The sequence below is a fragment of the Arachis stenosperma genome, chromosome 6 (assembly GCF_014773155.1).
Source record: "Arachis stenosperma cultivar V10309 chromosome 6, arast.V10309.gnm1.PFL2, whole genome shotgun sequence".
In the NCBI taxonomy this organism is placed as follows: Eukaryota; Viridiplantae; Streptophyta; class Magnoliopsida; order Fabales; family Fabaceae; genus Arachis; species Arachis stenosperma.
Genome location: NC_080382.1, coordinates 136,861,304 through 136,875,872, shown reverse-complemented (window position 1 = coordinate 136,875,872; position 14,569 = coordinate 136,861,304).

Here is a 14,569-nt window from a genome sequence, read left to right as displayed (position 1 = left end):
TTTAATTTACAGTTATACAGTGTTAAGCAAGCAAAGCCACTTTAGCCCTCGCCACCACCCAGCCCAAGGGTTTCAAGATCAAATCCCAAAACCGCAACTCAAACGGCACCGTTTTTCGTTCTTTGCGTGTTTTTCTTTTCGGTACCTGAATTACAAGGCCAGGCTCAAGGTAAGTGCAGCATTAACGTCTAATCTCCATGCAAATCCAGAACTGTCGATTATTCTCCAAACATCACAGGGAACCGTCAGATCAGTGTTGCTATCTTCTCTCTGCACCCGTACCCTGCACGTGAACCCACCGCAGTACGGTGCACTCGCAATAGCTGCAGAAACAACGTTCATCACTAGCCACACTCTTCTCTTTCCCTCGTCACAACCACTACCACCAACCATTCCGTTAAACGCGCCGTTTGTCCACGTCACGTCGAAGACTGAGAGGAGAGGATCTAAGCGTTGTCGGTGAGGGTCTCAACGGTAGGAGGTGGCAGTGGCGGTCGGCGGTGATGAATTCGTGAGAGGAAACGGTTTGAGAGAGATAGAATCGAAGAGAGGAGAGGAGTCACAGAACAGAAGAGAGGAGCATAACGCAGTGTGAGTGACGGCTAGGGTTTGCTTCATCAACTCTCATATCTTATATATATATATATATATATATATATATATATATATATATATACATATATATATAGGGGTATTTTAGTATTTTCACATAAATGGAGATTAAACGGATCCCCGCGGGGCGGGTACCACTATCCCCGCCCCCGCCCCATATAATAAACGGGTCCCCGCTCCCCGTCCCCGCGGGTTCAAAAAGCCCCCCATATCTGTCCCCCGGCGGGTAAATCCCCGCGGATACCCGCCCCGCCGGGGGTTTTTGCCATCCCTAAATAGAATCATCTTTATTTTAAAAAATAAGTCACGTAATTTGAACATATATACGAAATTGTAAAATAAAATAAATAAAGTTAATAACTAAAAGATGAATAAAAACAAAAAATGAAAAAAAGTGTTTAAAAATTCTATAATTATTAATTTTATAATAGTAATCACTCTTTTATTTAATAAAAAAAATTTTCGACCCGGCGGATCGGCCCTCCCCGCCAAATTGGTGAATTTTGACAGATTTTTTTAATTTGGCGGCCTCCAAATCCTAACCCGAACTGCCTTTTTTAGCGGGTTTAGCGGATCGGCCCGATGGGCTCGACCCGTTTTGCCACCCCTAATTTACAACTATATATTTAGCGCAAATCTGATCCATCAAATCGAACAGCACGATTTATTTATTCCTAACATCACAATAACGAAAAATACCTTCCTCCCCAGCAATGCTACACTACATTACTCTTATCCCCATTTCAAAATTAAAAAGTGGGAGTCGTATCTCTATGAATTAAATGCTAAAGGTTTCTCAAATATAAAAATCGTTTGTCAATGACAAATATTTTTTAATTATTTTTGTTATATTTTAAAATATTTTTACCATTAACAGAAGTGATTGATATTTTTATAGGTGCGTCCAAAAATCGAGACGATTTTAATTTTACCTCTAAAAATTTTTCTTTTCCACATCCTCCTTATCAATAATTTATTGTTGTTATATATTATTATTATTATTATTATTAATACTTATTATTTATTTATATATTTATTTATTTATTATTATTACTATTATCTATCATTATTGATGGTAAAGCACAATTTCAAGAGAGAGGGTAGGGTCTTTTGCATTTAATTTGATGAAAATTATTATATGTTGTAATGGTTTCATGTCATAAAGGCCTTTGACTTTGAAAGTCCCTTTTCAGCTATATATTTAACGTAAAGCTGACTCGGTCTGATTTGTTTGTTTCTGGCATCACAACGACGTAAAATATCTTCCTCCCCAACGATGCTACACTACACCACCCTCATCCCCATTTTAAAATTAAAAAATGAGAGTCATATCTCTATGAATTAAAAGGTCGTCAAATCCTTTAATTTTTTCATACCGAACTTTAAGTTATCATGCGCTTATCCAATTTTACGAGCAAAAGACTAAATTAAATTTATTTCTTTTACTATGATATTATATTAATTATATATATAATTATTATTTATATATAAATATATATTGTTTAATTTATTATTTTAATATATATATATATATATATATGTAAATAGTTGATTTGATAGGCTTTTTATGTACAAATAATATAATTGTATTTTAATATTTTTGATAAATATAACTATTTATATAGTTTTATTATGTGTTTAAATTTTTGTAAAAAATAATTTTATAATATAGTATCAGAATTTCTATAACCAAAAAGACTACAATTTAACTATTGTTAATCCTAAAAAAATATTTTAATATAAGACAAATAACAAAAGAGAAATAAAATCTATACGAAAGTCCATGAAAATCTAAGAACAATTCACGAAATCTCAAAAAAAATTATTGCTTGAGAAGGCGTGTTAGATATAAAATTATTCACATATCTCCTCTTATTAACATAAACTTTAATTTTTGAAAAAAAAATTTCGTAACAATTTTAACTATAAAAGATATCATGCATATACAAATAATCATTGATCAAATTAAAATAATTATATATTTATATATAAATATATGTAATATTTAGTATATAAATATCATGACTGTTTAAAATATTTTAAAATATTTTTATCGTCGATGAAAGTGTTGGATATTTTTATATGTTCATCTAAAAATCGGGACGATTTTAACTTTATCTCAAAAAATTTTCCTTTTCCACATTCTCCTTATCAGTAATTTATTCTTTTTTATCTATTATTATTATTAGAGTTATATTACGTATACACTAAAATCAGCCACTAGTATAAAATACATGCTGAAATACAAATTCATATTAAAAATAAATTAAACTACACATGTATTTATACACAAGTACATTGGTGGCTGATTTTAGTGGCTGATTTTGATATACAAATAACATTTTTGTTATTATTATTATTATTATCGTTATCTGCCATTATTGACGGCCAAGCACAATTTCGATTCAGGACCGGGGCCTTTTGCCTTTAATTTGATGAAAGTTCTTATATGTTGTCATGGTTTCTTGTCATAAAGCCTTTCACTTTAAAGGTCCCTTTACAACTATATATTTAATGCAAATCTGACCCATTAAATCAGAGAGTACGATTTATTTGTTCATGACATCACAAACGACGCAAAACACCTTTCTCCCCAACAACGCTACACTACATTACTCTCACCCCCATTTTAAAATTAAAAAGTGGGAGTCGTATCTCTATGAATTAAAAAGGTCGTCACTCATTGGCCAGCGGCAGACTCTTAAATAGAGCTCAGATCTACGACGGATTAGTCCTTAACCTGTCGGGTTGGAGGATACCGTTTGGGTAAACCCAAAAAAAAATCGTCAAATCATTTAATTCTTTCATACCGAATTTTAAATGCTCACGCGCTTATCCAATTTTACGATAACACGCAAAAGACCAAATTAAATTTACTCCTTTAACTATTAAATTATATTAATTTTATATATATACAAAAAATTAATTATTATTTATATATAAATATATGTACTGTTAATTTATTAGTTTAATATATATATATATATATATATATATATATATATATATATATATATTTGACTTGATAGTTTTTGTATGTACAAATAATATAATTGTATTTTTATATTTTTGTTAGATATAACTATTTATATGATTTTTTTATGTGTTTAAACTTTTGTAAAAAATAATTTTATAATATAGTATCAGGATTTTTATAACAAAAAAGTCTACAATTTAATTATTGTTAACTCTAAAAAAAATATTTTAATATAAGACGGATAACAAAAAAGAAATAAAATATATACAAAAGTCCACGAAAATCTAAGAACAATTGACGTAATCTCAAAAAAAGTTATTTTTTGAGAACGCGTGTTAGATATAAAATCATTTATGTATCTCCTCTTATTAATTTAAACTTTAACTTTTGAAAAAAATTGTTTTGTAACAATTTTAAATATAAAAAATATCATATATATATATAAATAATTAACAACCAAATTAATTTAATTATATATATTTATGTATAAAACTCCGCCTATGTTACACTTGCGGTACATAGCCGGTCCCAAGCCCGGATAAAGGAGGAGGGTTGTGTTAGGTCTTCGGCAACCAACATAAAAATATAGCCGAACCCCCATGACATGAATCAAAGACATTATTGCGCTAAAGCTAGGTCGTTGCCCGGAAGCAACGCGCCGTATGGCTCGAGTACGATGTCGAAGCAAGAGCCGCTGCATCGGTGCCCGGATGTAGTGTTAAATGAGCAAGGGTTCTCGCATTTTCGTGAACGGACGAGGATAAATAAGCTAGTTCACAAAGGAAAAGGTAAAGGTCGAAGCGACAGAAGGTTGAGATTTGGGACATGGAATATAGGCACTCTAACAGGAAAGTCCATGGAGGTGGTGGACACCATGACAAGGAGGAAGATTAACATTATGTGCCTACAAGAAACGAAATAGGTTGGTGCAAAGGCTAGGAAGTTGGATACTTCTGGTTTAAAACTTTGGTATACAGGAAAGGTGAAGAATAGGAATGGGGTTGGAATAATTGTGGATAAGCAGTGGAAGAAGAACGTAGTGGATGTTAAGAGGGTGGGAGATCGGATCATCTCTATCAAACTTGTGGTGGAGGGAGGTGCTTTCCATGTGATTAGCGCCTATGTACCGCAAGTGGGTTCGGACGAACAACACAAGATAAGGTTTTGGGAGGATCTAGAGAGTTTGGTTCAAGGCATACCTTTGGGAGATAAGATTTTCTTAGGAGGAGATTTAAATGGCCATGTTGGGAGAGAAGTGACTGGATATGGGAGTATTCACGGAGGCCATGGTTTCGGGGTGATCAATGCCGAGGGTAAAACTATTTTGGACTTTTCCTCAACTTTTGATCTTCTCATCGCAAATACATGTTTTAAAAAGAGAGACGAACATCTTATAACCTATAAGAGTGGCATGACAAGCTCTCAAATCGACTTCTTCTTGTTGAGGAGAGTCGACCGGAAATTTTGCATTAACTGTAAAATTATCCCGGGAGAGAGTTTGACAACACAACATAGGGTGCTCGTCATGGATTTTTGCGTTGAGCAAAAGTTGAGGAAAAGACATCATACGAAGAACCCAAGGACGAGGTGGTGGCGGATGAAAGGTGAGGAACAAAGAAGCTTCCTAAGACGGGTAGGAGAAGAGGCAAAGTGGGATGGGAATGGAAGCGCGGAAGAGATGTGGAGGGAGATGGCAGAAGTTATTAGAAGAACAGCAAAAGAAAGTTTTGGTGAATCTAAAGGAATAGGACCAAGAGACAAGGAGTCCTGGTGGTGGAATGTGAGTATGCAAGAAAAGATAAAGATAAAAAAGGAATGCTTTAAAGAGTGGTCTTTATGCCGCAATGCAGATAACTGGGAAAAATATAAGGCGGCTAAGAAAGAGACAAAAGTGGCTGTAAGTGAAGCAAGGACAAGAGCATATGAGGGTCTCTACTAGTCTTTGGGCACGAAAGAAGGAGAAAAATGTATATATAGAATCGCAAAGAGTCGGGAAAGAAGAACGAGAGATTTGGATTAGGTTAAGTGCATAAAGGATATGGATGGAGAGGTGTTGGCTCAAGAGGAGAAGATTAATGAAAGGTGGAAGAGCTACTTCTACGAGTTATTTAATGAGGGACAGAAGACTCTTCCGAGCCTTGGTCGATTATGCACAAGGGAAGAAGATCAAAACTTTGACTACTATCGAAGGATTCGAGACTTCGAGGTAAAAGAGGCTCTAAAGCAGATGAAAAATGGCAGGGCAGTAGGTTAACCAAGCTTTTTAATGAGATTTTAAGGTCAAAGAAGATGCCTGATGAGTGGAGAAAGAGCACCTTGGTACCTATCTACAAGAATAAGGGGGATATACAAAGTTGCGGAAACTATAGAGGGGTTAAGCTTATGAGTCATACTATGAAGTTATGGGAAAGGGTGATGGAACGGAGGTTGAGAAAAGAGACACAAGTAACAGAGAACCAATTTGGATTTATGCCAGGCAGATCTACCACTGAAGCGATATACCTATTAAGAAGGATGATGGAGAGGTATCGTAGTAATAAAAGGGATCTGCACATGGTGTTTATTGATTTGGAAAAAGCGTATGATAGGGTACCAAGGGAGGTCTTATGGAAGGTTTTAGAAAAGAGGAGAGTAAGGATCGCATATATTCGGGCAAATAAAGACATGTATGATGGGGCCACAACTAGTGTGAAGACTCAAGGTGGTGTGACAGAGGAATTCCCTATGGGTAATTAAAGAATTTGACGATCTTTTTAATTCATAGAGATACGACATCCACTTTTTAATTTTGAAATGGGATGAGAATGGTGTAGTGTAGCGTTATTGGAGAGGAGGGTATTTTGCGTCGTTGTGATGTCAGGAACAAATAAATCGGACCGTATAATTTGATGGGTCAGATTTCATTAAATATATAGATGCAAAGGGCCCTTCAAAGTCAAAGGCTTTATGACATGAAATCATGATAACATGTAATAACTTTCATTAAATTAAATGTAAAAGGTTCCTATCCTGTATCGAAATTGTGTTTGACTATCAATAATGGCAGAAGATAATGATAATAATAATAATAATAATAATAATAATAATAATAATAATAATAATAATAATAATAATAAATTAAACACTATATATATTTATATATAAATAATAATTAATTTTTTGTATATATATAATTATTATAATTTAATAGTTAAAGGAGTAAATTTAATTTGGTCTTTTGCGTGTTATCGTAAAATTGGATAAGCGCGTGAGCATTTAAAGTTCAGCATGAAAGAATTAAATGATTTGACGACTTTTTTAATTCATAAAGATATGACTCCTACTTTTTAATTTTGAAATGGGGATGAGAGTGATGTAATGTAGCGTTGCTAGGGAGGAAGGTGTTTTGCGTCGTTGTGATATCAGAAACAAATAAATCGTACTCTCCAATTTGATGGGTCAGATTTGCGTTAAATATATAGTTGCAAAGGGACCTTTAAAGTGAAAGGCTTTATCACACAAAACTGTGACAACATATAATAACTTTCATCAAAATACAAAAGGCATCGGTTTTCAGTCGAAATTGTGCTTGACCGTCAATAATGGCAGATAACGATAATAATAATAATAATAATAATGTTATTTTTATATCAAAATTAGAAACTAAAATCAGCCACCCATGTATTTGTTTATAAATACATGTGTAGTTTAATTTATTTTCAATGTGAATTTGTATTCCAACATGTATTTTATACTAGTGGCTGATTTTTGTGTATACGTAACATAACCCTAATAATAATAATAGATAAAAAGAATAAATTACTGATAAAGAGGATGTGGAAAAGAAAATTTTTTAGAGGTAAAATTAAAATCGTCCCGATTTTTAGATGCACGTATAAAAATATCCAACACTTCCATTAATGATAAAAATGTTTTAAAATATTTTAAACAATCATGATATTTATATACTAAATATTAGTTATTTATAAAAAATAATATATATTAGAATATAAAATTTACATTGCAAATGAATTAAATATTACATATATTTATATATAAATATATAATTAATTTAATTTGATCGATGATTATTTGTATATACAAGATAATTTTTTATAGTTAAAATTGTTACGGAAAAGCTTTTTTCAAAAGTTAAAATTTAAGTTAATAAGAGGAGATATATGAATGATTTTATATCTAACACGCCTTCTCACGCAATAATTTTTTTTTGAGATTTCATGAATTATTCTAGATTTTCATGAACTTTCATTATAGATTTTATTTCTCTTTTGTTATTTGTCTTATATTAAAATATTTTTTTAGCGTTAACAATAGTTAAATTGTAGTCTTTTTGGTTATAGAAATCCTGATACCATATTATAAATTTATTTTTTACAAAAGTTTAAACACATAAAAAAGTTATTTAAATAGTTATATCTATCAAGAATATTAAAATACAATTATATTATTTGTGTAACACCCTACTATACAGAGTTTTACGCTTAAGTCGTAGAATAGAGGTAGTGTGGTGTTACGGACCTCTAAACAGCATAATAATTATATAATAGAGAAGAGGGTAATATACTAGGAGCCTTGAAACAAAGCAGTAAGCAAAAATCAGGAAAAATTAAAAGCACAATGCTCGACGGAAAGGATTACTTGCGTGCTAAGAAACCTAATAGAAACATGATAAAGACAAGCAAAAGAATAAAGGACAACCAAGAAAGCAGCATAACTAGCCTCTGACTCAACCTGCGAAGCTAAGGCTGGCCGGAGAATATATATATACATATAAACATACATAAGTATCCTCAAAATATCCCAAAATACAGCAAAATATCAAAATAACTCCTATCTCTCCCTCAACCTCTAAGAGGAGCAGCATACATAAGTTACTTGGAGAGTAAGCTAAACATATATATACATATATACAACCAGAAACCAAAATACACCCAAGGACTACTTCGCTTTCTAGGATCCAGACGCCTAGCGAGAAGCCTCTCGACCTGCATCTAAAAAATAACAATACAATATGAAATGAGAACCGGAGGTTCTCAGCATGGTAAAAATGCCACGCACATAATAAATAAGGTCCTGAGAATGCCATAGGCAATTCTAGAACATCGTTATACAATTACCCAACTTAATTACTAAACAGAAGCTATAAACAGGGGTAGGTATTCTAAATCTACCTAACTTACTCAATTTCAATCCTAATCTACACCAAACCATTTCTCCATTTCCTCCATTTCCTCCATCATTCATAATGCAACAGAAATAAGTAACCAAACAAGTTCACGCACAAGTAATGAGCAGATAATACAAATAGCAAGTATAACAGATAGCAGGTGATATATATATCAATTAGGCATACCCAGAAAATGCATAGCAATCAAAACAAACAAATGCATATGATGCATGCCTGTCCTATGGCTGATGGGACCCATCTGTCGGTTATACAGCCAACCCGACAAGTCCGAAAACCTTAGACTGTTCCCTGCCGTGCATCCCCAAGAGTCTATGTATAGAGTTCACATTCAATCATCATATAATCACTCAATGGGGCTATCCATACCTGGAAATTTATACGTGCCCGGTCACCCTTACGACGTAGGGTCAACAGCGTATCGAGATTCAACCTGGAATACGTGGTGGCGAGCCACGGTTCTTACCCAGGAAAAATCGTATCTCAGATATCTTTATTCATAAGTCATGGCATTCATCATCAATACATCACCAAGTATCACATTAAACTTCATTAACATCCTTATTTTCTTCATAAAAGCCATTATTTACAACTTTCTTCACCTTCAAGTTATCTTGTTTTCCTAGCTTCTTTTATTTACTGGACCTAGAACCACACCTTAAGCCTTAAAGGGAAGAAAATGGAGGTTTAGAAGTGGAAAATTGGTTTAAAACAGTCAAAACCGATTTTTGCAGCAGGCATCATCCACGCGTACGTGTAGGCCATGTGCACGCGTGGAGCGTACAACAAGTCACGCGTACGCGTGAGTCATGCGTACACGTGAATATGTACACACGCGTATGCATGTTTCTCACGCAAGCATCGCCAAAATTCTACGCCACGCGTACGCGTGAGTAGGCGTTTTCTTAAAAATGAGCAGAATGCTCAGAAGCATTCTGCAACCAACTTTGCCACCCTGCAACCTAGCTTTATACACCAAATTTGTAACGTCCATAACTTTCTCTACAAAATTTCGTTTTCCACAAAGTGGATATCAATCAAAAGCTCTTTAAACCATCTTTTGTTTGCAATAAATTACAACTCAAACCAGAATTTGTGGAGTAAATTATAGACCTCCAAAATTCACCCAAAATTATTTTTACTAAAACACTTTCAAAACCTCATTTTCACCATATTCACAATTCCTTACCTATAAAACATACATTTGCTAACATATCCATTTCTACTTCATCAACAACCATTTCAAGCTATTTTTAACCAATCCAAAGAGCCATAATCTTAATTTGCATTCAGCATAATTCATATGTAAATATAAGAACAACCCTTCACAATTATCATTCCATTTATGCACTATCAACTTTTCACACACAATATTCTATTAACATATTACCAATCCATTAGTGCCATCATCAACCCTCACACATACATTAAACCACCAATTCATATAACAACTTTTCAATAACAACACCAACCATAATCATCAATCTATATCAAACACAACCTATTATAAGCAAACCCAACAACATGAAATTAATAACATCACCATCCCAATTTATGTTCATCAACATTTATACCAACAACAACACAAAGTTACTCATTAAATGCCATTAACAAATTCAACTTATCCTATAGTTCTTCTAACCTAAGTTTTCGCAACACCGTAAATATTAAACGTGCGAAACTTAAACCATACCTTAGCCGATCACTTAATTCACCTAAGGCAGCCTCTCAACACAAAATTACAGCCCCTCCAAGCTCAATCAAACAGCCCCAAAGTAAGCCTTGGTCACCAACAAACCTCCAAGTAATCCCAAATCAATTTCAATGCATAAACACCCACTTAACCTACACCTAGTACATATATATATATGTTCCAAATCAGTTTTCTATCACAATTACAAGATTGAGCTAGGGTTAGGGTGTTCTTATCATACCCATATGCTCAATAGGTTGAGCCCACAAGTTCCGAAAGCTAACTTGAACCTAGAACATAGAAATTGGACAAGATTCACCATAGGTTTCCAAGTTTACCAAAGAAAGAAGGATAGAGATTCTGAACTTAATAGGAGACTTATCAGTGGAATTGTTCGTATAGAAAGGTAGAGCTCAACGCGCTGATCGCGTGGCCCTGAACGGTGCGGCGATCGGAACCCGGACGGAGGAGTTATGGTAGTGAGAAGGAAAGGTGAGGGTTAGGTTTCTTCTCCTCTCCCCCTTGCTGTTTGTTTCGTTGCTATGGTGAAATGGAGAAGATGAAGCTGCTGCTTGATTTATGTTATGGGTCCGGTTGAACCCATGGGTCCGGTTTGGGTCCCGATTCAACCGATTCGGCTCTTCCGGTCCGATTTTAGGCCAAATTATCGAAATTGCTATCAAAATTCTCGTTTCGACAAGCTCTATCCTATTTTAATATTAGTTTTGTATTTATGCCTTTTCTAATTAAAATTTAATTTATTAATTAATAATTTACCAATTTTAGTGGGATTTACATGTTATAGTGCTATACAATTATATTAGACAATATAATTAAAAAGAAAAATATTGTGTAAATGATAGGCTTTTAAATTTATATTGCAAGAAATAATCACTGCTTTTATTATACGTTGACTGACAAGTGGAATTTTTTTCATTTTCAGTAAATATTTTGACATAAATTTAACTATAAATCTTACCGATGTAAATTTTGGAAGAGTTTTAAATTGATTGCCTTTGAATATAATAAATTATTCTTGATGCTTAGTACTTAGATACTTTATATTATCAATGTTAATTTTTATATTCTAATAAGTAATTAATCAATATATCATAGGTTGGATGAATTATATGGATTAAAAATATTAAATTTACGGTGAGTTCTACTATGTAAAAAAAAGATTCTTTTTACACTTATAAAAAGATACATGTCAACATTAGAAGAGGGTAAGGAACTATGTACGTAAAACTAGACAGCATGTTCTATATATAAAGTTGGGTCTCACTAATCTATAAGTTTGTAGTTTGATTAGTCCTACAATAAAATGTTTTATGTACTAAGTAGATGCTGATCCATATTAATTACCATATTAATTATTCAATTGTATTTATCAATTTATTTATGCATTTTTTTTTAATAGGTGTAAATATTTATTATATCTTTTTTAAGTCATAAAAAAAAGAGAAATATTTTAAAAAAGCCATTAAAAAAATACACATTCACATATATATTAGTTATTGAATAGTTCTTGTTAATTTTTATTAGGTCAAAATCACTTAAATATTTTTAACACTCAACATAAATATATCTTAAATTCAACAAAAATATAAAGTTTATATCTATTTGGCTATTTTTTTCACAAAATTAAAAATTAAAAGTAACACATACCTCCTAAGCAAGAAGTAAAATAGGAACTTATCACAGTCATATTTTCATGTACTTGTAGATAAACTTAAATCATCAAACATTAAAATTTAAATAACTTAATGCATTTAAATTATGTTTTTTTAAATATTAATGTCATGGGAATGTAAATTTTTTTTTATTTTTTTTGTACATGATAAAATAAAAGTATGTATTTTCTGACATAGTCCTGCAAATAGTGATGGACCCAAAAAATTTTAAGAGTAAGGGTAAAAATATATATATTAAAATAAATTTTGTTGAATATTATTAATTATATTAAAAATATAATAAAGATATAAAATTTAAAAAGAGTTAGTAAAGAACAGACATGTTTTAAGTTTAAATTTTAGAAATAAAAAATATTTTTTATAAATCATATATAATAAATAGTATTTTAAATAATAAAAAATATTTTAAGTTTAAATTTTAGAAATAAAAAAATATTTTTTATAAATTATATATAATAAATAGTATTTTAAAAATGAAAGTGTTCACTAACTCTTTTTAAATTTTATATCTCTATTATATTTTTAATATAATTAACAATGTTCAACAAAATTTATTTTAAGATATATATATAATTTTCTCTCGAACCATAGTAATCAATTCTTTTTTTCAAATCCTTGAATTGTTTATTTCTCTTGTCTTGAAATTTATTCTATGTTTTCTATATTTATCTTTTATTTTACATTACACACGTCGTTTGTTAGGGGACCTACACCCATTATGTGGCATAGGGGTTACATCCCGTATAAAATCTAAGAGTATGCCACTTCTACGAATAGCTCTTAATGTCGCATCTCTTCTGAGACTGGGACCCTTTATCATGACTCCTGCTCATTGCATGCCTTGATTTGCTACTGTTCGAATAACATTTTCTGCTGCGATTTTGTCCTCACTCTTAAAATTTTATGGGTCCGTCACTGTTTGCAAGATTATGACAGAAAATGCATACTTTTATTTTGTCATGTACAAAAAAAATTACATTCCCATGACATTCATATTTAAAAAATCATAATTTAAATTTTGATGTTTGATGATTTAAATTTATCTACAAGTACATGAAAGTATGATTCTGATAAGTTCCTATTTTACTCTAGGGGTGTTCATGGATTGGATCCGATCCGCATATCCGCGGTATTTATTCGAATCCGATCCGAAAATTGCGGATATGGATCCGATCCGCAAGGCTTTTGGATCGGATCGGATCGGATCCGCACACTAATCGGATTGAATTGCGGATTTTGTGTTGGTATCCGCATATCCATAAAAATAAAGAAATAAATAAATAAATATTCTTTTTATATTTTATTTCAACTAATAATTATCATATATGTTGTATTATTTTAATTTATTATTTAAAAAAAATATGTTTAATATTATTTTAAGAGTAAACATATTTAAAAGAATAGAAAAAATGAATTTTATTGATATTTTTTTAATAAAAATAAACTTTTAAAAATATTTTTGTGTTTTGCGGATATATCCGATACCCGATCCGATCCGCAAATATGCGGATCGGATCGGATTGGATCCAACCTTAAAAACTGCGGATATTGGATCCGATCCGATCCGATGATTTTAGTGCAGATCGGATCAAAATTTTGGTCATATCCAATCCGATCCGATCCGCGGTTACCCCTATTTTATTCCTTGCTTAGGAGGCATTTGTTACTTTTAATTTTTAATTTTTAATTTTTAATTTTTAATTTTATGAAAGGAATAACCGAATAGGTATAAGTATCATATTTTTGTTGAATTTAAGATACATTTATGTTGAGTATTGAAAATATTTAAGTGATTTTGACCTAATAAAAATTAACAGACTATTCAATAACTAATATGCATGTGAATGTACGTTGAATCTGTTGTATTATTTTTGTATTTTTTTAATGGCTTTTTCAAAATATTATTTTTTATGACTTAGATAAGATATAATAAATATCTACACCTACTAAGAAAAAAATGCATAAATAAATTGATAAATACAATTAAAAAATTAATATGATAATTAATATGGATCAACATCTACTTAGCATATAGAACATTTTATTATAAGACTAACTAAACTGCAAACCTATAGATTAGTGGGACTCAATTTTGTAAAATATGTTGTCTAATTTTGCGTGGATAGTTTCTTACCCTTTTTTAATGTGGACATGTATCTTTCTATAAATATAGAAAAAATCTTTTTTCTGCACGTTAGAATTCACCTAAATCTACATATCAATCTATATGTCATGGATTTGATATTTTTTAAAATAAACTAACCCATAATCTCGAACCAACATATACTTTTTTGATTTAGAGTTAAGTCCATGAATTCATATGCTAACTCAAACTAATGAATACTCTATTCTTAGTGATGGATTTGTTTATTCAAAGAATTGAAGCACATTTGGCTTGAAACAGTTGC